The sequence below is a fragment of the Triticum urartu genome, chromosome 7A (genome assembly GCF_056163025.1).
Source record: "Triticum urartu cultivar PI428250 chromosome 7A, HENAU_Tu73, whole genome shotgun sequence".
In the NCBI taxonomy this organism is placed as follows: domain Eukaryota; kingdom Viridiplantae; phylum Streptophyta; class Magnoliopsida; order Poales; family Poaceae; genus Triticum; species Triticum urartu.
In genome coordinates this window covers 714,205,187-714,228,076 of record NC_141879.1, presented here as the reverse complement: position 1 = coordinate 714,228,076, position 22,890 = coordinate 714,205,187, and the positions used below count along the sequence as shown (strand labels likewise).

The 22,890-nt window shown below is 51.3% G+C and overlaps 70 pseudogenes; all 70 read right to left on the bottom strand.

Moving 5' to 3' along the window:
• Positions 1 to 81: 81 nt before the first annotated feature.
• On the bottom strand, positions 82 to 231 carry LOC147962049 (signal recognition particle RNA; annotated as a pseudogene).
• Positions 232 to 368: 137 nt separating this feature from the next.
• On the bottom strand, positions 369 to 516 carry LOC147962048 (signal recognition particle RNA; annotated as a pseudogene).
• A 162-nt stretch (positions 517 to 678) lies between these two features.
• LOC147962047 (signal recognition particle RNA) lies at positions 679 to 828 on the bottom strand (annotated as a pseudogene).
• A 162-nt stretch (positions 829 to 990) lies between these two features.
• Positions 991 to 1,140, bottom strand: LOC147962046 (signal recognition particle RNA; annotated as a pseudogene).
• Positions 1,141 to 1,302: 162 nt separating this feature from the next.
• LOC147962045 (signal recognition particle RNA) lies at positions 1,303 to 1,452 on the bottom strand (annotated as a pseudogene).
• Positions 1,453 to 1,614: 162 nt separating this feature from the next.
• Positions 1,615 to 1,764, bottom strand: LOC147962044 (signal recognition particle RNA; annotated as a pseudogene).
• A 162-nt stretch (positions 1,765 to 1,926) lies between these two features.
• Positions 1,927 to 2,076, bottom strand: LOC147962043 (signal recognition particle RNA; annotated as a pseudogene).
• Positions 2,077 to 2,238: 162 nt separating this feature from the next.
• LOC147962042 (signal recognition particle RNA) lies at positions 2,239 to 2,388 on the bottom strand (annotated as a pseudogene).
• Positions 2,389 to 2,550: 162 nt separating this feature from the next.
• Positions 2,551 to 2,700, bottom strand: LOC147962041 (signal recognition particle RNA; annotated as a pseudogene).
• Positions 2,701 to 2,861: 161 nt separating this feature from the next.
• On the bottom strand, positions 2,862 to 3,013 carry LOC147962040 (signal recognition particle RNA; annotated as a pseudogene).
• A 161-nt stretch (positions 3,014 to 3,174) lies between these two features.
• Positions 3,175 to 3,324, bottom strand: LOC147962039 (signal recognition particle RNA; annotated as a pseudogene).
• Positions 3,325 to 3,486: 162 nt separating this feature from the next.
• On the bottom strand, positions 3,487 to 3,636 carry LOC147962038 (signal recognition particle RNA; annotated as a pseudogene).
• Positions 3,637 to 3,798: 162 nt separating this feature from the next.
• Positions 3,799 to 3,948, bottom strand: LOC147962037 (signal recognition particle RNA; annotated as a pseudogene).
• Positions 3,949 to 4,086: 138 nt separating this feature from the next.
• Positions 4,087 to 4,234, bottom strand: LOC147962036 (signal recognition particle RNA; annotated as a pseudogene).
• A 163-nt stretch (positions 4,235 to 4,397) lies between these two features.
• On the bottom strand, positions 4,398 to 4,547 carry LOC147962035 (signal recognition particle RNA; annotated as a pseudogene).
• A 138-nt stretch (positions 4,548 to 4,685) lies between these two features.
• On the bottom strand, positions 4,686 to 4,833 carry LOC147962034 (signal recognition particle RNA; annotated as a pseudogene).
• A 163-nt stretch (positions 4,834 to 4,996) lies between these two features.
• On the bottom strand, positions 4,997 to 5,146 carry LOC147962033 (signal recognition particle RNA; annotated as a pseudogene).
• A 138-nt stretch (positions 5,147 to 5,284) lies between these two features.
• LOC147962032 (signal recognition particle RNA) lies at positions 5,285 to 5,432 on the bottom strand (annotated as a pseudogene).
• A 163-nt stretch (positions 5,433 to 5,595) lies between these two features.
• LOC147962031 (signal recognition particle RNA) lies at positions 5,596 to 5,745 on the bottom strand (annotated as a pseudogene).
• A 138-nt stretch (positions 5,746 to 5,883) lies between these two features.
• Positions 5,884 to 6,031, bottom strand: LOC147962030 (signal recognition particle RNA; annotated as a pseudogene).
• A 163-nt stretch (positions 6,032 to 6,194) lies between these two features.
• On the bottom strand, positions 6,195 to 6,344 carry LOC147962029 (signal recognition particle RNA; annotated as a pseudogene).
• Positions 6,345 to 6,506: 162 nt separating this feature from the next.
• LOC147962028 (signal recognition particle RNA) lies at positions 6,507 to 6,656 on the bottom strand (annotated as a pseudogene).
• Positions 6,657 to 6,818: 162 nt separating this feature from the next.
• LOC147962027 (signal recognition particle RNA) lies at positions 6,819 to 6,968 on the bottom strand (annotated as a pseudogene).
• A 138-nt stretch (positions 6,969 to 7,106) lies between these two features.
• On the bottom strand, positions 7,107 to 7,254 carry LOC147962026 (signal recognition particle RNA; annotated as a pseudogene).
• Positions 7,255 to 7,417: 163 nt separating this feature from the next.
• Positions 7,418 to 7,567, bottom strand: LOC147962025 (signal recognition particle RNA; annotated as a pseudogene).
• A 139-nt stretch (positions 7,568 to 7,706) lies between these two features.
• LOC147962024 (signal recognition particle RNA) lies at positions 7,707 to 7,854 on the bottom strand (annotated as a pseudogene).
• A 163-nt stretch (positions 7,855 to 8,017) lies between these two features.
• On the bottom strand, positions 8,018 to 8,167 carry LOC147962023 (signal recognition particle RNA; annotated as a pseudogene).
• Positions 8,168 to 8,306: 139 nt separating this feature from the next.
• Positions 8,307 to 8,454, bottom strand: LOC147962022 (signal recognition particle RNA; annotated as a pseudogene).
• A 163-nt stretch (positions 8,455 to 8,617) lies between these two features.
• Positions 8,618 to 8,767, bottom strand: LOC147962021 (signal recognition particle RNA; annotated as a pseudogene).
• A 162-nt stretch (positions 8,768 to 8,929) lies between these two features.
• Positions 8,930 to 9,079, bottom strand: LOC147962020 (signal recognition particle RNA; annotated as a pseudogene).
• Positions 9,080 to 9,238: 159 nt separating this feature from the next.
• Positions 9,239 to 9,388, bottom strand: LOC147962019 (signal recognition particle RNA; annotated as a pseudogene).
• Positions 9,389 to 9,550: 162 nt separating this feature from the next.
• On the bottom strand, positions 9,551 to 9,700 carry LOC147962018 (signal recognition particle RNA; annotated as a pseudogene).
• A 162-nt stretch (positions 9,701 to 9,862) lies between these two features.
• On the bottom strand, positions 9,863 to 10,012 carry LOC147962017 (signal recognition particle RNA; annotated as a pseudogene).
• A 162-nt stretch (positions 10,013 to 10,174) lies between these two features.
• Positions 10,175 to 10,324, bottom strand: LOC147962016 (signal recognition particle RNA; annotated as a pseudogene).
• A 162-nt stretch (positions 10,325 to 10,486) lies between these two features.
• LOC147962015 (signal recognition particle RNA) lies at positions 10,487 to 10,636 on the bottom strand (annotated as a pseudogene).
• Positions 10,637 to 10,798: 162 nt separating this feature from the next.
• Positions 10,799 to 10,948, bottom strand: LOC147962014 (signal recognition particle RNA; annotated as a pseudogene).
• A 162-nt stretch (positions 10,949 to 11,110) lies between these two features.
• On the bottom strand, positions 11,111 to 11,260 carry LOC147962013 (signal recognition particle RNA; annotated as a pseudogene).
• A 162-nt stretch (positions 11,261 to 11,422) lies between these two features.
• On the bottom strand, positions 11,423 to 11,572 carry LOC147962012 (signal recognition particle RNA; annotated as a pseudogene).
• Positions 11,573 to 11,734: 162 nt separating this feature from the next.
• Positions 11,735 to 11,884, bottom strand: LOC147962011 (signal recognition particle RNA; annotated as a pseudogene).
• A 162-nt stretch (positions 11,885 to 12,046) lies between these two features.
• LOC147962010 (signal recognition particle RNA) lies at positions 12,047 to 12,196 on the bottom strand (annotated as a pseudogene).
• A 138-nt stretch (positions 12,197 to 12,334) lies between these two features.
• On the bottom strand, positions 12,335 to 12,482 carry LOC147962009 (signal recognition particle RNA; annotated as a pseudogene).
• Positions 12,483 to 12,645: 163 nt separating this feature from the next.
• Positions 12,646 to 12,795, bottom strand: LOC147962008 (signal recognition particle RNA; annotated as a pseudogene).
• A 162-nt stretch (positions 12,796 to 12,957) lies between these two features.
• On the bottom strand, positions 12,958 to 13,107 carry LOC147962007 (signal recognition particle RNA; annotated as a pseudogene).
• Positions 13,108 to 13,269: 162 nt separating this feature from the next.
• On the bottom strand, positions 13,270 to 13,419 carry LOC147962006 (signal recognition particle RNA; annotated as a pseudogene).
• A 162-nt stretch (positions 13,420 to 13,581) lies between these two features.
• On the bottom strand, positions 13,582 to 13,731 carry LOC147962005 (signal recognition particle RNA; annotated as a pseudogene).
• A 162-nt stretch (positions 13,732 to 13,893) lies between these two features.
• LOC147962004 (signal recognition particle RNA) lies at positions 13,894 to 14,043 on the bottom strand (annotated as a pseudogene).
• A 162-nt stretch (positions 14,044 to 14,205) lies between these two features.
• On the bottom strand, positions 14,206 to 14,355 carry LOC147962003 (signal recognition particle RNA; annotated as a pseudogene).
• A 138-nt stretch (positions 14,356 to 14,493) lies between these two features.
• LOC147962002 (signal recognition particle RNA) lies at positions 14,494 to 14,641 on the bottom strand (annotated as a pseudogene).
• A 163-nt stretch (positions 14,642 to 14,804) lies between these two features.
• On the bottom strand, positions 14,805 to 14,954 carry LOC147962001 (signal recognition particle RNA; annotated as a pseudogene).
• A 162-nt stretch (positions 14,955 to 15,116) lies between these two features.
• On the bottom strand, positions 15,117 to 15,266 carry LOC147962000 (signal recognition particle RNA; annotated as a pseudogene).
• Positions 15,267 to 15,428: 162 nt separating this feature from the next.
• Positions 15,429 to 15,578, bottom strand: LOC147961999 (signal recognition particle RNA; annotated as a pseudogene).
• Positions 15,579 to 15,740: 162 nt separating this feature from the next.
• Positions 15,741 to 15,890, bottom strand: LOC147961998 (signal recognition particle RNA; annotated as a pseudogene).
• A 162-nt stretch (positions 15,891 to 16,052) lies between these two features.
• Positions 16,053 to 16,202, bottom strand: LOC147961997 (signal recognition particle RNA; annotated as a pseudogene).
• Positions 16,203 to 16,364: 162 nt separating this feature from the next.
• Positions 16,365 to 16,514, bottom strand: LOC147961996 (signal recognition particle RNA; annotated as a pseudogene).
• A 162-nt stretch (positions 16,515 to 16,676) lies between these two features.
• On the bottom strand, positions 16,677 to 16,826 carry LOC147961995 (signal recognition particle RNA; annotated as a pseudogene).
• A 162-nt stretch (positions 16,827 to 16,988) lies between these two features.
• LOC147961994 (signal recognition particle RNA) lies at positions 16,989 to 17,138 on the bottom strand (annotated as a pseudogene).
• Positions 17,139 to 17,300: 162 nt separating this feature from the next.
• Positions 17,301 to 17,450, bottom strand: LOC147961993 (signal recognition particle RNA; annotated as a pseudogene).
• A 162-nt stretch (positions 17,451 to 17,612) lies between these two features.
• On the bottom strand, positions 17,613 to 17,762 carry LOC147961992 (signal recognition particle RNA; annotated as a pseudogene).
• Positions 17,763 to 17,924: 162 nt separating this feature from the next.
• LOC147961991 (signal recognition particle RNA) lies at positions 17,925 to 18,074 on the bottom strand (annotated as a pseudogene).
• Positions 18,075 to 18,212: 138 nt separating this feature from the next.
• Positions 18,213 to 18,360, bottom strand: LOC147961990 (signal recognition particle RNA; annotated as a pseudogene).
• Positions 18,361 to 18,523: 163 nt separating this feature from the next.
• On the bottom strand, positions 18,524 to 18,673 carry LOC147961989 (signal recognition particle RNA; annotated as a pseudogene).
• A 139-nt stretch (positions 18,674 to 18,812) lies between these two features.
• On the bottom strand, positions 18,813 to 18,960 carry LOC147961988 (signal recognition particle RNA; annotated as a pseudogene).
• A 163-nt stretch (positions 18,961 to 19,123) lies between these two features.
• LOC147961987 (signal recognition particle RNA) lies at positions 19,124 to 19,273 on the bottom strand (annotated as a pseudogene).
• A 162-nt stretch (positions 19,274 to 19,435) lies between these two features.
• Positions 19,436 to 19,585, bottom strand: LOC147961986 (signal recognition particle RNA; annotated as a pseudogene).
• Positions 19,586 to 19,747: 162 nt separating this feature from the next.
• LOC147961985 (signal recognition particle RNA) lies at positions 19,748 to 19,897 on the bottom strand (annotated as a pseudogene).
• Positions 19,898 to 20,059: 162 nt separating this feature from the next.
• On the bottom strand, positions 20,060 to 20,209 carry LOC147961984 (signal recognition particle RNA; annotated as a pseudogene).
• Positions 20,210 to 20,371: 162 nt separating this feature from the next.
• Positions 20,372 to 20,521, bottom strand: LOC147961983 (signal recognition particle RNA; annotated as a pseudogene).
• A 138-nt stretch (positions 20,522 to 20,659) lies between these two features.
• On the bottom strand, positions 20,660 to 20,807 carry LOC147961982 (signal recognition particle RNA; annotated as a pseudogene).
• Positions 20,808 to 20,970: 163 nt separating this feature from the next.
• On the bottom strand, positions 20,971 to 21,120 carry LOC147961981 (signal recognition particle RNA; annotated as a pseudogene).
• A 104-nt stretch (positions 21,121 to 21,224) lies between these two features.
• On the bottom strand, positions 21,225 to 21,465 carry LOC147961980 (signal recognition particle RNA; annotated as a pseudogene).
• Between the last annotated feature and the right edge of the window lie 1,425 nt (positions 21,466 to 22,890).

Sequence of the window (22,890 nt, the reverse complement as noted above, 5' to 3'; positions counted from 1 at the left end):
TTTGTAGTCAAAAAAATGAAGGGAAAAATAATGGTGGTTCGCTGGAGTAGGCTGTGAGGCCCAAGCGGGCCAGATGTGCACCGGCCCGTTATCCTTCCACCGTTGGAAGCGGGCAGTAGTCGCTGCTCTGTGAGGCCAGCCTCACGCTGTGCCTGCCACATCATGGCCCGTGAAGCCCAGCTTTCGCATAAGCCCCGCCGGACCACTACTCAACTTGGAACGGGCGGGCCATGTTCGCTTGGGAGATATTACAGGAAAATTGAGCACATGAAAAATGAAAGACCAATGTGTTTTTGGGACACAAACTAAAATTTTGTAGTCAAAAAATGAAGGGAAAAATAATGGTGGTTCGCTGGAGTAGGCTGTGAGGCCCGTTATCCTTCCACCGTTGGAAGCGGGCAGTAGTCGCTGCTCTGTGAGGCCAGCCTCACGCTGTGCCTGCCACATCATGGCCCGTGAAGCCCAGCTTTCGCATAAGCCCCGCCGGACCACTACTCAACTTGGAACGGGCGGGCCATGTTCGCTTGGAGATATTACAGGAAAATTGAGCACATGAAAAATGAAAGACCAATGTGTTTTTGGGACACAAACTAAAATTTTGTAGTCAAAAAAATGAAGGGAAAAATAATGGTGGTTCGCTGGAGTAGGCTGTGAGGCCCAAGCGGGCCAGATGTGCACCGGCCCGTTATCCTTCCACCGTTGGAAGCGGGCAGTAGTCGCTGCTCTGTGAGGCCAGCCTCACGCTGTGCCTGCCACATCATGGCCCGTGAAGCCCAGCTTTCGCATAAGCCCCGCCGGACCACTACTCAACTTGGAACGGGCGGGCCATGTTCGCTTGGGAGATATTACAGGAAAATTGAGCACATGAAAAATGAAAGACCAATGTGTTTTTGGGACACAAAGTAAAATTTTGTAGTCAAAAAAATGAAGGGAAAAATAATGGTGGTTCGCTGGAGTAGGCTGTGAGGCCCAAGCGGGCCAGATGTGCACCGGCCCGTTATCCTTCCACCGTTGGAAGCGGGCAGTAGTCGCTGCTCTGTGAGGCCAGCCTCACGCTGTGCCTGCCACATCATGGCCCGTGAAGCCCAGCTTTCGCATAAGCCCCGCCGGACCACTACTCAACTTGGAACGGGCGGGCCATGTTCGCTTGGGAGATATTACAGGAAAATTGAGCACATGAAAAATGAAAGACCAATGTGTTTTTGGGACACAAACTAAAATTTTGTAGTCAAAAAAATGAAGGGAAAAATAATGGTGGTTCGCTGGAGTAGGCTGTGAGGCCCAAGCGGGCCAGATGTGCACCGGCCCGTTATCCTTCCACCGTTGGAAGCGGGCAGTAGTCGCTGCTCTGTGAGGCCAGCCTCACGCTGTGCCTGCCACATCATGGCCCGTGAAGCCCAGCTTTCGCATAAGCCCCGCCGGACCACTACTCAACTTGGAACGGGCGGGCCATGTTCGCTTGGGAGATATTACAGGAAAATTGAGCACATGAAAAATGAAAGACCAATGTGTTTTTGGGACACAAACTAAAATTTTGTAGTCAAAGAAATGAAGGGAAAAATAATGGTGGTTCGCTGGAGTAGGCTGTGAGGCCCAAGCGGGCCAGATGTGCACCGGCCCGTTATCCTTCCACCGTTGGAAGCGGGCAGTAGTCGCTGCTCTGTGAGGCCAGCCTCACGCTGTGCCTGCCACATCATGGCCCGTGAAGCCCAGCTTTCGCATAAGCCCCGCCGGACCACTACTCAACTTGGAACGGGCGGGCCATGTTCGCTTGGGAGATATTACAGGAAAATTGAGCACATGAAAAATGAAAGACCAATGTGTTTTTGGGACACAAACTAAAATTTTGTAGTCAAAAAAATGAAGGGAAAAATAATGGTGGTTCGCTGGAGTAGGCTGTGAGGCCCAAGCGGGCCAGATGTGCACCGGCCCGTTATCCTTCCACCGTTGGAAGCGGGCAGTAGTCGCTGCTCTGTGAGGCCAGCCTCACGCTGTGCCTGCCACATCATGGCCCGTGAAGCCCAGCTTTCGCATAAGCCCCGCCGGACCACTACTCAACTTGGAACGGGCGGGCCATGTTCGCTTGGGAGATATTACAGGAAAATTGAGCACATGAAAAATGAAAGACCAATGTGTTTTTGGGACACAAACTAAAATTTTGTAGTCAAAAAAATGAAGGGAAAAATAATGGTGGTTCGCTGGAGTAGGCTGTGAGGCCCAAGCGGGCCAGATGTGCACCGGCCCGTTATCCCTCCACCGTTGGAAGCGGGCAGTAGTCGCTGCTCTGTGAGGCCAGCCTCACGCTGTGCCTGCCACATCATGGCCCGTGAAGCCCAGCTTTCGCATAAGCCCCGCCGGACCACTACTCAACTTGGAACGGGCGGGCCATGTTCGCTTGGGAGATATTATAGGAAAATTGAGCACATGAAAAATGAAAGACCAATGTGTTTTTGGGACACAAACTAAAATTTTGTAGTCAAAAAAATGAAGGGAAAAATAATGGTGGTTCGCTGGAGTAGGCTGTGAGGCCCAAGCGGGCCAGATGTGCACCGGCCCGTTATCCTTCCACCGTTGGAAGCGGGCAGTAGTCGCTGCTCTGTGAGGCCAGCCTCACGCTGTGCCTGCCACATCATGGCCCGTGAAGCCCAGCTTTCGCATAAGCCCCGCCGGACCACTACTCAACTTGGAACGGGCGGGCCATGTTCGCTTGGGAGATATTACAGGAAAATTGAGCACATGAAAAATGAAAGACCAATGTGTTTTTGGGACACAAACTAAAATTTTGTAGTCAAAAAAATGAAGGGAAAAATAATGGTGGTTCGCTGGAGTAGGCTGTGAGGCCCAAGCGGGCCAGATGTGCAACGGCCCGTTATCCTTCCACCGTTGGAAGCGGGCAGTAGTCGCTGCTCTGTGAGGCCAGCCTCACGCTGTGCCTGCCACATCATGGCCCGTGAAGCCCAGCTTTCGCATAAGCCCCGCCGGACCACTACTCAACTTGGAACGGGCGGGCCATGTTCGCTTGGGAGATATTACAGGAAAATTGAGCACATGAAAAATGAAAGACCAATGTGTTTTTGGGACACAAACTAAAATTTTGTAGTCAAAAAAATGAAGGGAAAAATAATGGTGGTTCGCTGGAGTAGGCTGTGAGGCCCAAGCGGGCCAGATGTGCACCGGCCCGTTATCCTTCCACCGTTGGAAGCGGGCAGTAGTCGCTGCTCTGTGAGGCCAGCCTCACGCTGTGCCTGCCACATCATGGCCCGTGAAGCCCAGCTTTCGCATAAGCCCCGCCGGACCACTACTCAACTTGGAACGGGCGGGCCATGTTCGCTTGGGAGATATTACAGGAAAATTGAGCACATGAAAAATGAAAGACCAATGTGTTTTTGGGACACAAACTAAAATTTTGTAGTCAAAAAAATGAAGGGAAAAATAATGGTGGTTCGCTGGAGTAGGCTGTGAGGCCCAAGCGGGCCAGATGTGCACCGGCCCGTTATCCTTCCACCGTTGGAAGCGGGCAGTAGTCGCTGCTCTGTGAGGCCAGCCTCACGCTGTGCCTGCCACATCATGGCCCGTGAAGCCCAGCTTTCGCATAAGCCCCGCCGGACCACTACTCAACTTGGAACGGGCGGGCCATGTTCGCTTGGGAGATATTACAGGAAAATTGAGCACATGAAAAATGAAAGACCAATGTGTTTTTGGGACACAAACTAAAATTTTGTAGTTAAAAAAATGAAGGGAAAAATAATGGTGGTTCGCTGGAGTAGGCTGTGAGGCCCAAGCGGGCCAGATGTGCACCGGCCCGTTATCCTTCCACCGTTGGAAGCGGGCAGTAGTCGCTGCTCTGTGAGGCCAGCCTCACGCTGTGCCTGCCACATCATGGCCCGTGAAGCCCAGCTTTCGCATAAGCCCCGCCGGACCACTACTCAACTTGGAACGGGCGGGCCATGTTCGCTTGGGAGATATTACAGGAAAATTGAGCACATGAAAAATGAAAGACCAATGTGTTTTTGGGACACAAACTAAAATTTTGTAGTCAAAAAAATGAAGGGAAAAATAATGGTGGTTCGCTGGAGTAGGCTGTGAGGCCCGTTATCCTTCCACCGTTGGAAGCGGGCAGTAGTCGCTGCTCTGTGAGGCCAGCCTCATGCTGTGCCTGCCACATCATGGCCCGTGAAGCCCAGCTTTCGCATAAGCCCCGCCGGACCACTACTCAACTTGGAACGGGCGGGCCATGTTCGCTTGGGAGATATTACAGGAAAATTGAGCACATGAAAAATGAAAGACCAATGTGTTTTTGGGACACAAACTAAAATTTTGTAGTCAAAAAAATGAAGGGAAAAATAATGGTGGTTCGCTGGAGTAGGCTGTGAGGCCCAAGCGGGCCAGATGTGCACCGGCCCGTTATCCTTCCACCGTTGGAAGCGGGCAGTAGTCGCTGCTCTGTGAGGCCAGCCTCACGCTGTGCCTGCCACATCATGGCCCGTGAAGCCCAGCTTTCGCATAAGCCCCGCCGGACCACTACTCAACTTGGAACGGGCGGGCCATGTTCGCTTGGGAGATATTACAGGAAAATTGAGCACATGAAAAATGAAAGACCAATGTGTTTTTGGGACACAAACTAAAATTTTGTAGTCAAAAAAATGAAGGGAAAAATAATGGTGGTTCGCTGGAGTAGGCTGTGAGGCTCGTTATCCTTCCACCGTTGGAAGCGGGCAGTAGTCGCTGCTCTGTGAGGCCAGCCTCACGCTGTGCCTGCCACATCATGGCCCGTGAAGCCCAGCTTTCGCATAAGCCCCGCCGGACCACTACTCAACTTGGAACGGGCGGGCCATGTTCGCTTGGGAGATATTACAGGAAAATTGAGCACATGAAAAATGAAAGACCAATGTGTTTTTGGGACACAAACTAAAATTTTGTAGTTAAAAAAATGAAGGGAAAAATAATGGTGGTTCGCTGGAGTAGGCTGTGAGGCCCAAGCGGGCCAGATGTGCACCGGCCCGTTATCCTTCCACCGTTGGAAGCGGGCAGTAGTCGCTGCTCTGTGAGGCCAGCCTCACGCTGTGCCTGCCACATCATGGCCCGTGAAGCCCAGCTTTCGCATAAGCCCCGCCGGACCACTACTCAACTTGGAACGGGCGGGCCATGTTCGCTTGGGAGATATTACAGGAAAATTGAGCACATGAAAAATGAAAGACCAATGTGTTTTTGGGACACAAACTAAAATTTTGTAGTCAAAAAAATGAAGGGAAAAATAATGGTGGTTCGCTGGAGTAGGCTGTGAGGCCCGTTATCCTTCCACCGTTGGAAGCGGGCAGTAGTCGCTGCTCTGTGAGGCCAGCCTCATGCTGTGCCTGCCACATCATGGCCCGTGAAGCCCAGCTTTCGCATAAGCCCCGCCGGACCACTACTCAACTTGGAACGGGCGGGCCATGTTCGCTTGGGAGATATTACAGGAAAATTGAGCACATGAAAAATGAAAGACCAATGTGTTTTTGGGACACAAACTAAAATTTTGTAGTCAAAAAAATGAAGGGAAAAATAATGGTGGTTCGCTGGAGTAGGCTGTGAGGCCCAAGCGGGCCAGATGTGCACCGGCCCGTTATCCTTCCACCGTTGGAAGCGGGCAGTAGTCGCTGCTCTGTGAGGCCAGCCTCACGCTGTGCCTGCCACATCATGGCCCGTGAAGCCCAGCTTTCGCATAAGCCCCGCCGGACCACTACTCAACTTGGAACGGGCGGGCCATGTTCGCTTGGGAGATATTACAGGAAAATTGAGCACATGAAAAATGAAAGACCAATGTGTTTTTGGGACACAAACTAAAATTTTGTAGTCAAAAAAATGAAGGGAAAAATAATGGTGGTTCGCTGGAGTAGGCTGTGAGGCCCGTTATCCTTCCACCGTTGGAAGCGGGCAGTAGTCGCTGCTCTGTGAGGCCAGCCTCACGCTGTGCCTGCCACATCATGGCCCGTGAAGCCCAGCTTTCGCATAAGCCCCGCCGGACCACTACTCAACTTGGAACGGGCGGGCCATGTTCGCTTGGGAGATATTACAGGAAAATTGAGCACATGAAAAATGAAAGACCAATGTGTTTTTGGGACACAAACTAAAATTTTGTAGTCAAAAAAATGAAGGGAAAAATAATGGTGGTTCGCTGGAGTAGGCTGTGAGGCCCAAGCGGGCCAGATGTGCACCGGCCCGTTATCCTTCCACCGTTGGAAGCGGGCAGTAGTCGCTGCTCTGTGAGGCCAGCCTCACGCTGTGCCTGCCACATCATGGCCCGTGAAGCCCAGCTTTCGCATAAGCCCCGCCGGACCACTACTCAACTTGGAACGGGCGGGCCATGTTCGCTTGGGAGATATTACAGGAAAATTGAGCACATGAAAAATGAAAGACCAATGTGTTTTTGGGACACAAACTAAAATTTTGTAGTCAAAAAAATGAAGGGAAAAATAATGGTGGTTCGCTGGAGTAGGCTGTGAGGCCCAAGCGGGCCAGATGTGCACCGGCCCGTTATCCTTCCACCGTTGGAAGCGGGCAGTAGTCGCTGCTCTGTGAGGCCAGCCTCACGCTGTGCCTGCCACATCATGGCCCGTGAAGCCCAGCTTTCGCATAAGCCCCGCCGGACCACTACTCAACTTGGAACGGGCGGGCCATGTTCGCTTGGGAGATATTACAGGAAAATTGAGCACATGAAAAATGAAAGACCAATGTGTTTTTGGGACACAAACTAAAATTTTGTAGTCAAAAAAATAAAGGGAAAAATAATGGTGGTTCGCTGGAGTAGGCTGTGAGACCCAAGCGGGCCAGATGTGCACCGGCCCGTTATCCTTCCACCGTTGGAAGCGGGCAGTAGTCGCTGCTCTGTGAGGCCAGCCTCACGCTGTGCCTGCCACATCATGGCCCGTGAAGCCCAGCTTTCGCATAAGCCCCGCCGGACCACTACTCAACTTGGAACGGGCGGGCCATGTTCGCTTGGGAGATATTACAGGAAAATTGAGCACATGAAAAATGAAAGACCAATGTGTTTTTGGGACACAAACTAAAATTTTGTAGTCAAAAAAATGAAGGGAAAAATAATGGTGGTTCGCTGGAGTAGGCTGTGAGGCCCGTTATCCTTCCACCGTTGGAAGCGGGCAGTAGTCGCTGCTCTGTGAGGCCAGCCTCACGCTGTGCCTGCCACATCATGGCCCGTGAAGCCCAGCTTTCGCATAAGCCCCGCCGGACCACTACTCAACTTGGAACGGGCGGGCCATGTTCGCTTGGGAGATATTACAGGAAAATTGAGCACATGAAAAATGAAAGACCAATGTGTTTTTGGGACACAAACTAAAATTTTGTAGTCAAAAAAATGAAGGGAAAAATAATGGTGGTTCGATGGAGTAGGCTGTGAGGCCCAAGCGGGCCAGATGTGCACCGGCCCGTTATCCTTCCACCGTTGGAAGCGGGCAGTAGTCGCTGCTCTGTGAGGCCAGCCTCACGCTGTGCCTGCCACATCATGGCCCGTGAAGCCCAGCTTTCGCATAAGCCCCGCCGGACCACTACTCAACTTGGAACGGGCGGGCCATGTTCGCTTGGGAGATATTACAGGAAAATTGAGCACATGAAAAATGAAAGACCAATGTGTTTTTGGGACACAAACTAAAATTTTGTAGTCAAAAAAAATGAAGGGAAAAATAATGGTGGTTCGCTGGAGTAGGCTGTGAGGCCCGTTATCCTTCCACCGTTGGAAGCCGGCAGTAGTCGCTGCTCTGTGAGGCCAGCCTCACGTTGTGCCTGCCACATCATGGCCCGTGAAGCCCAGCTTTCGCATAAGCCCCGCCGGACCACTACTCAACTTGGAACGGGCGGGCCATGTTCGCTTGGGAGATATTACAGGAAAATTGAGCACATGAAAAATGAAAGACCAATGTGTTTTTGGGACACAAACTAAAATTTTGTAGTCAAAAAAATGAAGGGAAAAATAATGGTGGTTCGCTGGAGTAGGCTGTGAGGCCCAAGCGGGCCAGATGTGCACCGGCCCGTTATCCTTCCACCGTTGGAAACGGGCAGTAGTCGCTGCTCTGTGAGGCCAGCCTCACGCTGTGCCTGCCACATCATGGCCCGTGAAGCCCAGCTTTCGCATAAGCCCCGCCGGACCACTACTCAACTTGGAACGGGCGGGCCATGTTCGCTTGGGAGATATTACAGGAAAATTGAGCACATGAAAAATGAAAGACCAATGTGTTTTTGGGACACAAACTAAAATTTTGTAGTCAAAAAAAATGAAGGGAAAAATAATGGTGGTTCGCTGGAGTAGGCTGTGAGGCCCGTTATCCTTCCACCGTTGGAAGCCGGCAGTAGTCGCTGCTCTGTGAGGCCAGCCTCACGCTGTGCCTGCCACATCATGGCCCGTGAAGCCCAGCTTTGTCATAAGCCCCGCCGGACCACTACTCAACTTGGAACGGGCGGGCCATGTTCGCTTGGGAGATATTACAGGAAAATTGAGCACATGAAAAATGAAAGACCAATGTGTTTTTGGGACACAAACTAAAATTTTGTAGTCAAAAAAATGAAGGGAAAAATAATGGTGGTTCGCTGGAGTAGGCTGTGAGGCCCAAGCGGGCCAGATGTGCACCGGCCCGTTATCCTTCCACCGTTGGAAACGGGCAGTAGTCGCTGCTCTGTGAGGCCAGCCTCACGCTGTGCCTGCCACATCATGGCCCGTGAAGCCCAGCTTTCGCATAAGCCCCGCCGGACCACTACTCAACTTGGAACGGGCGGGCCATGTTCGCTTGGGAGATATTACAGGAAAATTGAGCACATGAAAAATGAAAGACCAATGTGTTTTTGGGACACAAACTAAAATTTTGTAGTCAAACAAATGAAGGGAAAAATAATGGTGGTTCGCTGGAGTAGGCTGTGAGGCCCAAGCGGGCCAGATGTGCACCGGCCCGTTATCCTTCCACCGTTGGAAACGGGCAGTAGTCGCTGCTCTGTGAGGCCAGCCTCACGCTGTGCCTGCCACATCATGGCCCGTGAAGCCCAGCTTTCGCATAAGCCCCGCCGGACCACTACTCAACTTGGAACGGGCGGGCCATGTTCGCTTGGGAGATATTACAGGAAAATTGAGCACATGAAAAATGAAAGACCAATGTGTTTTTGCACAAACTAAAATTTTGTAGTCAAAAAAATGAAGGGAAAAATAATGGTGGTTCGCTGGAGTAGGTTGTGAGGCCCAAGCGGGCCAGATGTGCACCGGCCCGTTATCCTTCCACCGTTGGAAGCGGGCAGTAGTCGCTGCTCTGTGAGGCCAGCCTCACGCTGTGCCTGCCACATCATGGCCCGTGAAGCCCAGCTTTCGCATAAGCCCCGCCGGACCACTACTCAACTTGGAACGGGCGGGCCATGTTCGCTTGGGAGATATTACAGGAAAATTGAGCACATGAAAAATGAAAGACCAATGTGTTTTTGGGACACAAACTAAAATTTTGTAGTCAAAAAAATGAAGGGAAAAATAATGGTGGTTCGCTGGAGTAGGCTGTGAGGCCCAAGCGGGCCAGATGTGCACCGGCCCGTTATCCTTCCACCGTTGGAAGCGGGCAGTAGTCGCTGCTCTGTGAGGCCAGCCTCACGCTGTGCCTGCCACATCATGGCCCGTGAAGCCCAGCTTTCGCATAAGCCCCGCCGGACCACTACTCAACTTGGAACGGGCGGGCCATGTTCGCTTGGGAGATATTACAGGAAAATTGAGCACATGAAAAATGAAAGACCAATGTGTTTTTGGGACACAAACTAAAATTTTGTAGTCAAAAAAATGAAGGGAAAAATAATGGTGGTTCGCTGGAGTAGGCTGTGAGGCCCAAGCGGGCCAGATGTGCACCGGCCCGTTATCCTTCCACCGTTGGAAGCGGGCAGTAGTCGCTGCTCTGTGAGGCCAGCCTCACGCTGTGCCTGCCACATCATGGCCCGTGAAGCCCAGCTTTCGCATAAGCCCCGCCGGACCACTACTCAACTTGGAACGGGCGGGCCATGTTCGCTTGGGAGATATTACAGGAAAATTGAGCACATGAAAAATGAAAGACCAATGTGTTTTTGGGACACAAACTAAAATTTTGTAGTCAAAAAAATGAAGGGAAAAATAATGGTGGTTCGCTGGAGTAGGCTGTGAGGCCCAAGCGGGCCAGATGTGCACCGGCCCGTTATCCTTCCACCGTTGGAAGCGGGCAGTAGTCGCTGCTCTGTGAGGCCAGCCCCACGCTGTGCCTGCCACATCATGGCCCATGAAGCCCAGCTTTCGCATAAGCCCCGCCGGACCACTACTCAACTTGGAACGGGCGGGCCATGTTCGCTTGGGAGATATTACAGGAAAATTGAGCACATGAAAAATGAAAGACCAATGTGTTTTTGGGACACAAACTAAAATTTTGTAGTCAAAAAAATGAAGGGAAAAATAATGGTGGTTCGCTGGAGTAGGCTGTGAGGCCCAAGCGGGCCAGATGTGCACCGGCCCGTTATCCTTCCACCGTTGGAAGCGGGCAGTAGTCGCTGCTCTGTGAGGCCAGCCTCACGCTGTGCCTGCCACATCATGGCCCGTGAAGCCCAGCTTTCGCATAAGCCCCGCCGGACCACTACTCAACTTGGAACGGGCGGGCCATGTTCGCTTGGGAGATATTACAGGAAAATTGAGCACATGAAAAATGAAAGACCAATGTGTTTTTGGGACACAAACTAAAATTTTGTAGTCAAAAAAATGAAGGGAAAAATAATGGTGGTTCGCTGGAGTAGGCTGTGAGGCCCAAGCGGGCCAGATGTGCACCGGCCCGTTATCCTTCCACCGTTGGAAGCGGGCAGTAGTCGCTGCTCTGTGAGGCCAGCCTCACGCTGTGCCTGCCACATCATGGCCCGTGAAGCCCAGCTTTCGCATAAGCCCCGCCGGACCACTACTCAACTTGGAACGGGCGGGCCATGTTCGCTTGGGAGATATTACAGGAAAATTGAGCACATGAAAAATGAAAGACCAATGTGTTTTTGGGACACAAACTAAAATTTTGTAGTCAAAAAAATGAAGGGAAAAATAATGGTGGTTCGCTGGAGTAGGCTGTGAGGCCCAAGCGGGCCAGATGTGCACCGGCCCGTTATCCTTCCACCGTTGGAAGCGGGCAGTAGTCGCTGCTCTGTGAGGCCAGCCTCATGCTGTGCCTGCCACATCATGGCCCGTGAAGCCCAGCTTTCGCATAAGCCCCGCCGGACCACTACTCAACTTGGAACGGGCGGGCCATGTTCGCTTGGGAGATATTACAGGAAAATTGAGCACATGAAAAATGAAAGACCAATGTGTTTTTGGGACACAAACTAAAATTTTGTAGTTAAAAAAATGAAGGGAAAAATAATGGTGGTTCGCTGGAGTAGGCTGTGAGGCCCAAGCGGGCCAGATGTGCACCGGCCCGTTATCCTTCCACCGTTGGAAGCGGGCAGTAGTCGCTGCTCTGTGAGGCCAGCCTCACGCTGTGCCTGCCACATCATGGCCCGTGAAGCCCAGCTTTCGCATAAGCCCCGCCGGACCACTACTCAACTTGGAACGGGCGGGCCATGTTCGCTTGGGAGATATTACAGGAAAATTGAGCACATGAAAAATGAAAGACCAATGTGTTTTTGGGACACAAACTAAAATTTTGTAGTCAAAAAAATGAAGGGAAAAATAATGGTGGTTCGCTGGAGTAGGCTGTGAGGCCCAAGCGGGCCAGATGTGCACCGGCCCGTTATCCTTCCACCGTTGGAAGCGGGCAGTAGTCGCTGCTCTGTGAGGCCAGCCTCACGCTGTGCCTGCCACATCATGGCCCGTGAAGCCCAGCTTTCGCATAAGCCCCGCCGGACCACTACTCAACTTGGAACGGGCGGGCCATGTTCGCTTGGGAGATATTACAGGAAAATTGAGCACATGAAAAATGAAAGACCAATGTGTTTTTGGGACACAAACTAAAATTTTGTAGTCAAAAAAATGAAGGGAAAAATAATGGTGGTTCGCTGGAGTAGGCTGTGAGGCCCAAGCGGGCCAGATGTGCACCGGCCCGTTATCCTTCCACCGTTGGAAGCGGGCAGTAGTCGCTGCTCTGTGAGGCCAGCCTCACGCTGTGCCTGCCACATCATGGCCCGTGAAGCCCAGCTTTCGCATAAGCCCCGCCGGACCACTACTCAACTTGGAACGGGCGGGCCATGTTCGCTTGGGAGATATTACAGGAAAATTGAGCACATGAAAAATGAAAGACCAATGTGTTTTTGGGACACAAACTAAAATTTTGTAGTCAAAAAAATGAAGGGAAAAATAATGGTGGTTCGCTGGAGTAGGCTGTGAGGCTCGTTATCCTTCCACCGTTGGAAGCGGGCAGTAGTCGCTGCTCTGTGAGGCCAGCCTCACGCTGTGCCTGCCACATCATGGCCCGTGAAGCCCAGCTTTCGCATAAGCCCCGCCGGACCACTACTCAACTTGGAACGGGCGGGCCATGTTCGCTTGGGAGATATTACAGGAAAATTGAGCACATGAAAAATGAAAGACCAATGTGTTTTTGGGACACAAACTAAAATTTTGTAGTCAAAAAAATGAAGGGAAAAATAATGGTGGTTCGCTGGAGTAGGCTGTGAGGCCCAAGCGGGCCAGATGTGCACCGGCCCGTTATCCTTCCACCGTTGGAAGCGGGCAGTAGTCGCTGCTCTGTGAGGCCAGCCTCACGCTGTGCCTGCCACATCATGGGCCGTGAAGCCCAGCTTTCGCATAAGCCCCGCCGGACCACTACTCAACTTGGAACGGGCGGGCCATGTTCGCTTGGGAGATATTACAGGAAAATTGAGCACATGAAAAATGAAAGACCAATGTGTTTTTGGGACACAAACTAAAATTTTGTAGTCAAAAAAATGAAGGGAAAAATAATGGTGGTTCGCTGGAGTAGGCTGTGAGGCCCAAGCGGGCCAGATGTGCACCGGCCCGTTATCCTTCCACCGTTGGAAACGGGCAGTAGTCGCTGCTCTGTGAGGCCAGCCTCACGCTGTGCCTGCCACATCATGGCCCGTGAAGCCCAGCTTTCGCATAAGCCCCGCCGGACCACTACTCAACTTGGAACGGGCGGGCCATGTTCGCTTGGGAGATATTACAGGAAAATTGAGCACATGAAAAATGAAAGACCAATGTGTTTTTGGGACACAAACTAAAATTTTGTAGTCAAAAAAATGAAGGGAAAAATAATGGTGGTTCGCTGGAGTAGGCTGTGAGGCCCAAGCGGGCCAGATGTGCACCGGCCCGTTATCCTTCCACCGTTGGAAACGGGCAGTAGTCGCTGCTCTGTGAGGCCAGCCTCACGCTGTGCCTGCCACATCATGGCCCGTGAAGCCCAGCTTTCGCATAAGCCCCGCCGGACCACTACTCAACTTGGAACGGGCGGGCCATGTTCGCTTGGGAGATATTACAGGAAAATTGAGCACATGAAAAATGAAAGACCAATGTGTTTTTGGGACACAAACTAAAATTTTGTAGTCAAAAAAATGAAGGGAAAAATAATGGTGGTTCGCTGGAGTAGGCTGTGAGGCCCAAGCGGGCCAGATGTGCACCGGCCCGTTATCCTTCCACCGTTGGAAGCGGGCAGTAGTCGCTGCTCTGTGAGGCCAGCCCCACGCTGTGCCTGCCACATCATGGCCCGTGAAGCCCAGCTTTCGCATAAGCCCCGCCGGACCACTACTCAACTTGGAACGGGCGGGCCATGTTCGCTTGGGAGATATTACAGGAAAATTGAGCACATGAAAAATGAAAGACCAATGTGTTTTTGGGACACAAACTAAAATTTTGTAGTCAAAAAAATGAAGGGAAAAATAATGGTGGTTCGCTGGAGTAGGCTGTGAGGCCCAAGCGGGCCAGATGTGCACCGGCCCGTTATCCTTCCACCGTTGGAAGCGGGCAGTAGTCGCTGCTCTGTGAGGCCAGCCTCACGCTGTGCCTGCCACATCATGGCCCGTGAAGCCCAGCTTTCGCATAAGCCCCGCCGGACCACTACTCAACTTGGAACGGGCGGGCCATGTTCGCTTGGGAGATATTACAGGAAAATTGAGCACATGAAAAATGAAAGACCAATGTGTTTTTGGGACACAAACTAAAATTTTGTAGTCAAAAAAATAAAGGGAAAAATAATGGTGGTTCGCTGGAGTAGGCTGTGAGACCCAAGCGGGCCAGATGTGCACCGGCCCGTTATCCTTCCACCGTTGGAAGCGGGCAGTAGTCGCTGCTCTGTGAGGCCAGCCTCACGCTGTGCCTGCCACATCATGGCCCGTGAAGCCCAGCTTTCGCATAAGCCCCGCCGGACCACTACTCAACTTGGAACGGGCGGGCCATGTTCGCTTGGGAGATATTACAGGAAAATTGAGCACATGAAAAATGAAAGACCAATGTGTTTTTGGGACACAAACTAAAATTTTGTAGTCAAAAAAATGAAGGGAAAAATAATGGTGGTTCGCTGGAGTAGGCTGTGAGGCTCGTTATCCTTCCACCGTTGGAAGCGGGCAGTAGTCGCTGCTCTGTGAGGCCAGCCTCACGCTGTGCCTGCCACATCATGGCCCGTGAAGCCCAGCTTTCGCATAAGCCCCGCCGGACCACTACTCAACTTGGAACGGGCGGGCCATGTTCGCTTGGGAGATATTACAGGAAAATTGAGCACATGAAAAATGAAAGACCAATGTGTTTTTGGGACACAAACTAAAATTTTGTAGTCAAAAAAATGAAGGGAAAAATAATGGTGGTTCGCTGGAGTAGGCTGTGAGGCCCAAGCGGGCCAGATGTGCACCGGCCCGTTATCCTTCCACCGTTGGAAGCGGGCAGTAGTCGCTGCTCTGTGAGGCCAGCCTCACGCTGTGCCTGCCACATCATGGGCCGTGAAGCCCAGCTTTCGCATAAGCCCCGCCGGACCACTACTCAACTTGGAACGGGCGGGCCATGTTCGCTTGGGAGATATTACAGGAAAATTGAGCACATGAAAAATGAAAGACCAATGTGTTTTTGGGACACAAACTAAAATTTTGTAGTCAAAAAAATGAAGGGAAAAATAATGGTGGTTCGCTGGAGTAGGCTGTGAGGCCCAAGCGGGCCAGATGTGCACCGGCCCGTTATCCTTCCACCGTTGGAAACGGGCAGTAGTCGCTGCTCTGTGAGGCCAGCCTCACGCTGTGCCTGCCACATCATGGCCCGTGAAGCCCAGCTTTCGCATAAGCCCCGCCGGACCACTACTCAACTTGGAACGGGCGGGCCATGTTCGCTTGGGAGATATTACAGGAAAATTGAGCACATGAAAAATGAAAGACCAATGTGTTTTTGGGACACAAACTAAAATTTTGTAGTCAAAAAAATGAAGGGAAAAATAATGGTGGTTCGCTGGAGTAGGCTGTGAGGCCCAAGCGGGCCAGATGTGCACCGGCCCGTTATCCTTCCACCGTTGGAAACGGGCAGTAGTCGCTGCTCTGTGAGGCCAGCCTCACGCTGTGCCTGCCACATCATGGCCCGTGAAGCCCAGCTTTCGCATAAGCCCCGCCGGACCACTACTCAACTTGGAACGGGCGGGCCATGTTCGCTTGGGAGATATTACAGGAAAATTGAGCACATGAAAAATGAAAGACCAATGTGTTTTTGGGACACAAACTAAAATTTTGTAGTCAAAAAAATGAAGGGAAAAATAATGGTGGTTCGCTGGAGTAGGCTGTGAGGCCCAAGCGGGCCAGATGTGCACCGGCCCGTTATCCTTCCACCGTTGGAAGCGGGCAGTAGTCGCTGCTCTGTGAGGCCAGCCTCACGCTGTGCCTGCCACATCATGGCCCGTGAAGCCCAGCTTTCGCATAAGCCCCGCCGGACCACTACTCAACTTGGAACGGGCGGGCCATGTTCGCTTGGGAGATATTACAGGAAAATTGAGCACATGAAAAATGAAAGACCAATGTGTTTTTGGGACACAAACTAAAATTTTGTAGTCAAAAAAATGAAGGGAAAAATAATGGTGGTTCGCTGGAGTAGGCTGTGAGGCCCAAGCGGGCCAGATGTGCACCGGCCCGTTATCCTTCCACCGTTGGAAGCGGGCAGTAGTCGCTGCTCTGTGAGGCCAGCCTCACGCTGTGCCTGCCACATCATGGCCCGTGAAGCCCAGCTTTCGCATAAGCCCCGCCGGACCACTACTCAACTTGGAACGGGCGGGCCATGTTCGCTTGGGAGATATTACAGGAAAATTGAGCACATGAAAAATGAAAGACCAATGTGTTTTTGGGACACAAACTAAAATTTTGTAGTCAAAAAAATGAAGGGAAAAATAATGGTGGTTCGCTGGAGTAGGCTGTGAGGCCCAAGCGGGCCAGATGTGCACCGGCCCGTTATCCTTCCACCGTTGGAAGCGGGCAGTAGTCGCTGCTCTGTGAGGCCAGCCTCATGCTGTGCCTGCCACATCATGGCCCGTGAAGCCCAGCTTTCGCATAAGCCCCGCCGGACCACTACTCAACTTGGAACGGGCGGGCCATGTTCGCTTGGGAGATATTACAGGAAAATTGAGCACATGAAAAATGAAAGACCAATGTGTTTTTGGGACACAAACTAAAATTTTGTAGTTAAAAAAATGAAGGGAAAAATAATGGTGGTTCGCTGGAGTAGGCTGTGAGGCCCAAGCGGGCCAGATGTGCACCGGCCCGTTATCCTTCCACCGTTGGAAGCGGGCAGTAGTCGCTGCTCTGTGAGGCCAGCCTCACGCTGTGCCTGCCACATCATGGCCCGTGAAGCCCAGCTTTCGCATAAGCCCCGCCGGACCACTACTCAACTTGGAACGGGCGGGCCATGTTCGCTTGGGAGATATTACAGGAAAATTGAGCACATGAAAAATGAAAGACCAATGTGTTTTTGGGACACAAACTAAAATTTTGTAGTCAAAAAAATGAAGGGAAAAATAATGGTGGTTCGCTGGAGTAGGCTGTGAGGCCCAAGCGGGCCAGATGTGCACCGGCCCGTTATCCTTCCACCGTTGGAAGCGGGCAGTAGTCGCTGCTCTGTGAGGCCAGCCTCACGCTGTGCCTGCCACATCATGGCCCGTGAAGCCCAGCTTTCGCATAAGCCCCGCCGGACCACTACTCAACTTGGAACGGGCGGGCCATGTTCGCTTGGGAGATATTACAGGAAAATTGAGCACATGAAAAATGAAAGACCAATGTGTTTTTGGGACACAAACTAAAATTTTGTAGTCAAAAAAATGAAGGGAAAAATAATGGTGGTTCGCTGGAGTAGGCTGTGAGGCCCAAGCGGGCCAGATGTGCACCGGCCCGTTATCCTTCCACCGTTGGAAGCGGGCAGTAGTCGCTGCTCTGTGAGGCCAGCCTCACGCTGTGCCTGCCACATCATGGCCCGTGAAGCCCAGCTTTCGCATAAGCCCCGCCGGACCACTACTCAACTTGGAACGGGCGGGCCATGTTCGCTTGGGAGATATTACAGGAAAATTGAGCACATGAAAAATGAAAGACCAATGTGTTTTTGGGACACAAACTAAAATTTTGTAGTCAAAAAAATGAAGGGAAAAATAATGGTGGTTCGCTGGAGTAGGCTGTGAGGCCCAAGCGGGCCAGATGTGCACCGGCCCGTTATCCTTCCACCGTTGGAAGCGGGCAGTAGTCGCTGCTCTGTGAGGCCAGCCTCACGCTGTGCCTGCCACATCATGGCCCGTGAAGCCCAGCTTTCGCATAAGCCCCGCCGGACCACTACTCAACTTGGAACGGGCGGGCCATGTTCGCTTGGGAGATATTACAGGAAAATTGAGCACATGAAAAATGAAAGACCAATGTGTTTTTGGGACACAAACTAAAATTTTGTAGTCAAAAAAATAAAGGGAAAAATAATGGTGGTTCGCTGGAGTAGGCTGTGAGACCCAAGCGGGCCAGATGTGCACCGGCCCGTTATCCTTCCACCGTTGGAAGCGGGCAGTAGTCGCTGCTCTGTGAGGCCAGCCTCACGCTGTGCCTGCCACATCATGGCCCGTGAAGCCCAGCTTTCGCATAAGCCCCGCCGGACCACTACTCAACTTGGAACGGGCGGGCCATGTTCGCTTGGGAGATATTACAGGAAAATTGAGCACATGAAAAATGAAAGACCAATGTGTTTTTGGGACACAAACTAAAATTTTGTAGTCAAAAAAATGAAGGGAAAAATAATGGTGGTTCGCTGGAGTAGGCTGTGAGGCCCGTTATCCTTCCACCGTTGGAAGCGGGCAGTAGTCGCTGCTCTGTGAGGCCAGCCTCACGCTGTGCCTGCCACATCATGGCCCGTGAAGCCCAGCTTTCGCATAAGCCCCGCCGGACCACTACTCAACTTGGAACGGGCGGGCCATGTTCGCTTGGGAGATATTACAGGAAAATTGAGCACATGAAAAATGAAAGACCAATGTGTTTTTGGGACACAAACTAAAATTTTGTAGTCAAAAAAATGAAGGGAAAAATAATGGTGGTTCGATGGAGTAGGCTGTGAGGCCCAAGCGGGCCAGATGTGCACCGGCCCGTTATCCTTCCACCGTTGGAAGCGGGCAGTAGTCGCTGCTCTGTGAGGCCAGCCTCACGCTGTGCCTGCCACATCATGGCCCGTGAAGCCCAGCTTTCGCATAAGCCCCGCCGGACCACTACTCAACTTGGAACGGGCGGGCCATGTTCGCTTGGGAGATATTACAGGAAAATTGAGCACATGAAAAATGAAAGACCAATGTGTTTTTGGGACACAAACTAAAATTTTGTAGTCAAAAAAAATGAAGGGAAAAATAATGGTGGTTCGCTGGAGTAGGCTGTGAGGCCCGTTATCCTTCCACCGTTGGAAGCCGGCAGTAGTCGCTGCTCTGTGAGGCCAGCCTCACGCTGTGCCTGCCACATCATGGCCCGTGAAGCCCAGCTTTGTCATAAGCCCCGCCGGACCACTACTCAACTTGGAACGGGCGGGCCATGTTCGCTTGGGAGATATTACAGGAAAATTGAGCACATGAAAAATGAAAGACCAATGTGTTTTTGGGACACAAACTAAAATTTTGTAGTCAAAAAAATGAAGGGAAAAATAATGGTGGTTCGCTGGAGTAGGCTGTGAGGCCCAAGCGGGCCAGATGTGCACCGGCCCGTTATCCTTCCACCGTTGGAAACGGGCAGTAGTCGCTGCTCTGTGAGGCCAGCCTCACGCTGTGCCTGCCACATCATGGCCCGTGAAGCCCAGCTTTCGCATAAGCCCCGCCGGACCACTACTCAACTTGGAACGGGCGGGCCATGTTCGCTTGGGAGATATTACAGGAAAATTGAGCACATGAAAAATGAAAGACCAATGTGTTTTTGGGACACAAACTAAAATTTTGTAGTCAAACAAATGAAGGGAAAAATAATGGTGGTTCGCTGGAGTAGGCTGTGAGGCCCAAGCGGGCCAGATGTGCACCGGCCCGTTATCCTTCCACCGTTGGAAACGGGCAGTAGTCGCTGCTCTGTGAGGCCAGCCTCACGCTGTGCCTGCCACATCATGGCCCGTGAAGCCCAGCTTTCGCATAAGCCCCGCCGGACCACTACTCAACTTGGAACGGGCGGGCCATGTTCGCTTGGGAGATATTACAGGAAAATTGAGCACATGAAAAATGAAAGACCAATGTGTTTTTGGGACACAAACTAAAATTTTGTAGTCAAAAAAATGAAGGGAAAAATAATGGTGGTTCGCTGGAGTAGGCTGTGAGGCCCAAGCGGGCCAGATGTGCACCGGCCCGTTATCCTTCCACCGTTGGAAGCGGGCAGTAGTCGCTGCTCTGTGAGGCCAGCCCCACGCTGTGCCTGCCACATCATGGCCCGTGAAGCCCAGCTTTCGCATAAGCCCCGCCGGACCACTACTCAACTTGGAACGGGCGGGCCATGTTCGCTTGGGAGATATTACAGGAAAATTGAGCACATGAAAAATGAAAGACCAATGTGTTTTTGGGACACAAACTAAAATTTTGTAGTCAAAAAAATGAAGGGAAAAATAATGGTGGTTCGCTGGAGTAGGCTGTGAGGCCCAAGCGGGCCAGATGTGCACCGGCCCGTTATCCTTCCACCGTTGGAAGCGGGCAGTAGTCGCTGCTCTGTGAGGCCAGCCTCACGCTGTGCCTGCCACATCATGGCCCGTGAAGCCCAGCTTTCGCATAAGCCCCGCCGGACCACTACTCAACTTGGAACGGGCGGGCCATGTTCGCTTGGGAGATATTACAGGAAAATTGAGCACATGAAAAATGAAAGACCAATGTGTTTTTGGGACACAAACTAAAATTTTGTAGTCAAAAAAATAAAGGGAAAAATAATGGTGGTTCGCTGGAGTAGGCTGTGAGACCCAAGCGGGCCAGATGTGCACCGGCCCGTTATCCTTCCACCGTTGGAAGCGGGCAGTAGTCGCTGCTCTGTGAGGCCAGCCTCACGCTGTGCCTGCCACATCATGGCCCGTGAAGCCCAGCTTTCGCATAAGCCCCGCCGGACCACTACTCAACTTGGAACGGGCGGGCCATGTTCGCTTGGGAGATATTACAGGAAAATTGAGCACATGAAAAATGAAAGACCAATGTGTTTTTGGGACACAAACTAAAATTTTGTAGTCAAAAAAATGAAGGGAAAAATAATGGTGGTTCGCTGGAGTAGGCTGTGAGGCCCGTTATCCTTCCACCGTTGGAAGCGGGCAGTAGTCGCTGCTCTGTGAGGCCAGCCTCACGCTGTGCCTGCCACATCATGGCCCGTGAAGCCCAGCTTTCGCATAAGCCCCGCCGGACCACTACTCAACTTGGAACGGGCGGGCCATGTTCGCTTGGGAGATATTACAGGAAAATTGAGCACATGAAAAATGAAAGACCAATGTGTTTTTGGGACACAAACTAAAATTTTGTAGTCAAAAAAATGAAGGGAAAAATAATGGTGGTTCGCTGGAGTAGGCTGTGAGGCCCAAGCGGGCCAGATGCGCACCGGCCCGTTATCCTTCCACCGTTGGAAGCGGGCAGTAGTCGCTGCTCTGTGAGGCCAGCCTCACGCTGTGCCTGCCACATCATGGGCCGTGAAGCCCAGCTTTCGCATAAGCCCCGCCGGACCACTACTCAACTTGGAACGGGCGGGCCATGTTCGCTTGGGAGATATTACAGGAAAATTGAGCACATGAAAAATGAAAGACCAATGTGTTTTTGCACAAACTAAAATTTTGTAGTCAAAAAAATGAAGGAAAAAATAATGGTGATTCGCTGGAGTAGGCTGTGAGGCCCAAGCGGGCCAGATGTGCACCGGCCCGTTATCCTTCCAACGTTGGAAACGGGCAGTAGGCGCTGCTCTGTGAGGCTGGCCACTTCTCAAGTTGGAACGGGCGGGCCGGCAACAGCACAACTGGACCAGGCCCACAGCCCCACAACAGCGTCCAACACCACCTTAAAGCCCCCACTTGGGTGACAAGCTCTCGCTAGTGAGCTCGGCGATTCTGCGGGTGGAGCGAGCTATTTAAGCCGGTCGAATTCCTCCTCGCTAGCCGAGGTGGGACGAAACTAGGTGGTCGTTGCTCTGCGCTTCATACTGGGGAATGGGTGGAGGCGTGGAGCGCTGTGCTGCTTCCTGAAGAGAGCTTTATCATGGGCCTTTGAGGCTTTGGGCCTTTTGTCGTTTGGGGCAGCCATTTGTGGATTTTTCGTTGTTCACAGGAAAATAGAGCTTTGTGGATTATCGAACGGGTGCTAATTAACGTAGTCAACTTGCTTGGCGAAAATAAGTTAAAAAAAAACTTGCTTGGCGAAAATGGACAGTACGGTCCTTCAGACAAAGATGGACCAATATGACCTCCAGAGTGCTTCAGTACATGGCCTGTATTCTTTTTTTTTAAAGCATGGCATTTTTTATTTGTAGAATTCTAAACACATGGCAGTTCAATCTCTCTGTGTCATGCATGGTTAAATGATGAGATCATTGAATAAACCGGGGCAAAATTGAGGCATCATGCAAGATTTTCCTTTCTTTGAAAATGAAGCAAATTTTATATCAAAGATGACGTCGGACATCAAGACCGAACACATCCTCTCAACAGAAGTTAGAGGTCATCATCTTTACACTAGCCTCAAGCAATGGCTATATTCTTCACGAACTATCGCTAACCTAGTGTCAAACATATCCACCAGTAGAAAACTAGAGGTAATCAAACACAAAGCACAACCCTACAAGACAACACTTTCAAGAGAGATTTCCGCTCATATGCCGATTTTTTAAGGTCCGACCAAGCCCATGGTTTCCAATTTCAGTTCCAGATAATTCTTAGCACCAACTAAAATCACTGAAATTTCAGTGATTTTTGTTTGCATTTCAGCCAAACGGACAAAATATTCACTTGAATTCAATTAAATATTTGAAAATTATGGAAAATATTTGAATTCATATGTATTAATGAAATTCCCGTAATATTTTGGCCAAAAGGTAAATATGTCACTGTTTGGTGAGATGACTGGAATTAATGAATTTCATAAAAATCTCATTGAAAGTGAAAACCATCTAGCCCAAACATGGGTACATCACCTCTTCAAGTCAAAATTGTTGTTTCATCATGGTTATGATGCCCGTACATTAATGCTATCTGGTCTGACGGCAAGGAGAGATAATGGGCCTTCGCCCCGGAGAAAAGCATGTGTGTTACTTATGCCTGCACTCATGGCTTCCTAGTGCCAGGAATGCATTAGGCCCGCTAGCACCTTAGGAGAATTCACTATAAGGGAGCGACGCCAATGATGAGTCTGAAGAGCACCTCCAACGAGGGCGCTAGCACGAGGCACCAAGATGAATTTCCTGGCCGTTACGGCGTTACCCTAGCGAGCCAGCAATCCTAGGATTTTACTTTGCATCGATGCCGACTAAGTCTCC